Consider the following 2,159-nt stretch of genomic DNA (forward strand, 5'->3'; position numbering starts at 1 on the left):
CCTGGCCAACACGGGAAGAGGAAAGTCGTTTCCTTGAAAATTGGCCAGTCTGTGTTCATCCAGGAAGGGCGGGGAGAACAGACACAGAGGGGACTATGACATGGTACCAGGGGCAGGATGGGGTCTGTTGGACCCCACACTGGCTCCTCAAAAACCAGGGGAAAAGCAGATTCACTTTTTCTCTGGGGGTGGGGAGTTCTCCATCACTAGGCTCATTTCTTACCCTTGACAAGGCTGTCAGTTTTCAAAGTGAAAATCTCATCCTGTACATTGAGCACAAGGTTTTCAGCAGTGAGATACAGTTCTGTGATGTGGCAGTTGTCTTGGAGATGTTCTGGGCTGCCTGGATCTTGCCCAGTTTGATGTAGCCAGGATTCTCAGTCAGGGCTTCTCCAAGCATCGTGGCGGCCTCAGCCTCACCTTCAGCCTACACAGTCTTCTGCTGCTATTCCTGCTTTGCTTTTTCCACCTAAAACTGGGCTCCCTGGACTTCCTGATGAGCTACTTGTTTGGCTTCCGTAGCAGCTGTGTACTCTCTCAGCTAAAGCTCAGCTCTGTGATGACTACATCATCCAGGATAAGGCTGAATTCCTTGGCCCTCTGTGTCAGCTCCCACGAGATCAACAAGGATATCTGGGCCTGCTGTGTAATCGGCTGCGAGGTGCTGAACTTGGCCACGCCACCCTTGAGCACCTCCTTGACAGTTGATGGCAGTCCTCATTCCTCCTAGTCTAGCCCTAGGCACTGGTACATGCTGGGAGGTTCCACGGCGTTGGGTTGAGACAGCATCTGCAGGTCTTTGGTGCCTGTAGGAGAGGAAATTTTTTAGGGTCTGGCCTGAATGTCCTAGATGATGGGGTACTGGAACCAGGGGATCCTGAAGTGAAGGCCCTCATCCGATTAAAGAAAATGGCTCTGTGCCCACTTTCTATGGTGAGACAGACTCATGGATGCTGTAGGCCATGGTGCCGACCCCCAGCAGCAACTTTAGCACCTTGCTCGTGTCCCTGGGCCTGGAGGGCCACCATCCCTCTGTGTCTTTCAAGTTCTGGGCCACATCTGATCATGAGGCCGGTGGCCCCAGAGGCAAGAAGGGGGTGCCGGTCTGCCTCTACCTCACTCCATTTTAGAGATTGCACCTTTCACATGTGGGTCATAGGAGAAAGGACACCAGAAGTGCCCCAGTCTGTATCCCTTTTCTTGCCTTGTGTTGTCTTCTTACATTAGCTAGGACGTTGCTGTTGAATAGGATTGATGAGAAGGGACATCCTTTCCTTGTTCCCGATGTTAGCAGAAAAGCATCTAGTTAATCACTAACAAGTGTGATGTTTTATGTACATTTTTATAGATGTTCTTTATTAAGCTGAGGAATTTCCCCAATATTCCTACTTTGCTGAGACTTTTATAATGAATTGCTTTTGCATTTTTGTCAAATGTTTTTTTATGCATTGAACGATATGACCGTATGATCATATGCTGATGGGATGGGTTACCTTAATTGGTTTTTGCATGTTGAACCAGATTTACATACCTGGAGGAAATCCCACTTGGCTGTGGTATATAATTCTTTTCATACATCGTTGGATTTTATTTGGTAAAAATTTGTTGAATATTTTTGCATCTATGTCAGGAGATATATCGGTCTGTAATTTTCCATTCTTGTAGTGTCTTTATCTAATTTGGTAATAGGGTAATGCTGGCCTCATAGAATGAGTTAGAAAGTGTTCCCTCTGTTCCATCTATTGAGTTTTTAATGAAGATTTATTTATTTGAGAGAGAGCACGTGCACACACGAGAACCGGGGGTGGGGGTGGGGGCTGAGGGGCAGAGGGAGAAAGAGAGAGAGAGTTTCAAGCTGAGTCCCCACTGAGCACAGAGCCCAATGTGGGGCTCGATGCTAGGACCCATGAAATCATGAACCTGAGCCGAAACCGAGAGTCAGATGCTTAACCGACTGAGCCACCTAGGCACCCCATCTACTGAGGTTTTCTTTTGTTTTGGTTTGGTTTTTTTTTTTTTGTTTGTAAATAAAGTTTTATTGGAACAGAGCCCTGCCCATTTGTTTACCAATCATTTATGCCTGCTTTTTTTTTAATGATTTTTTATTATATTATGTTAGTCACCATACAGTACATCCCCGGTTTCCGATGTAAGGCTCG

At 46.5% G+C, this 2,159-nt stretch overlaps 1 pseudogene; it reads right to left on the reverse strand.

The window, feature by feature from the left end:
* Positions 1–212: 212 nt before the first annotated feature.
* LOC148106960 (prohibitin-2 pseudogene) lies at positions 213–1,578 on the reverse strand (annotated as a pseudogene).
* Between the last annotated feature and the right edge of the window lie 581 nt (positions 1,579–2,159).

Source organism: Ursus americanus, chromosome X, assembly GCF_024610735.1.
Source record: "Ursus americanus isolate L20-20 chromosome X, mUrsAme1.1.p, whole genome shotgun sequence".
Taxonomy (NCBI): domain Eukaryota; kingdom Metazoa; phylum Chordata; class Mammalia; order Carnivora; family Ursidae; genus Ursus; species Ursus americanus.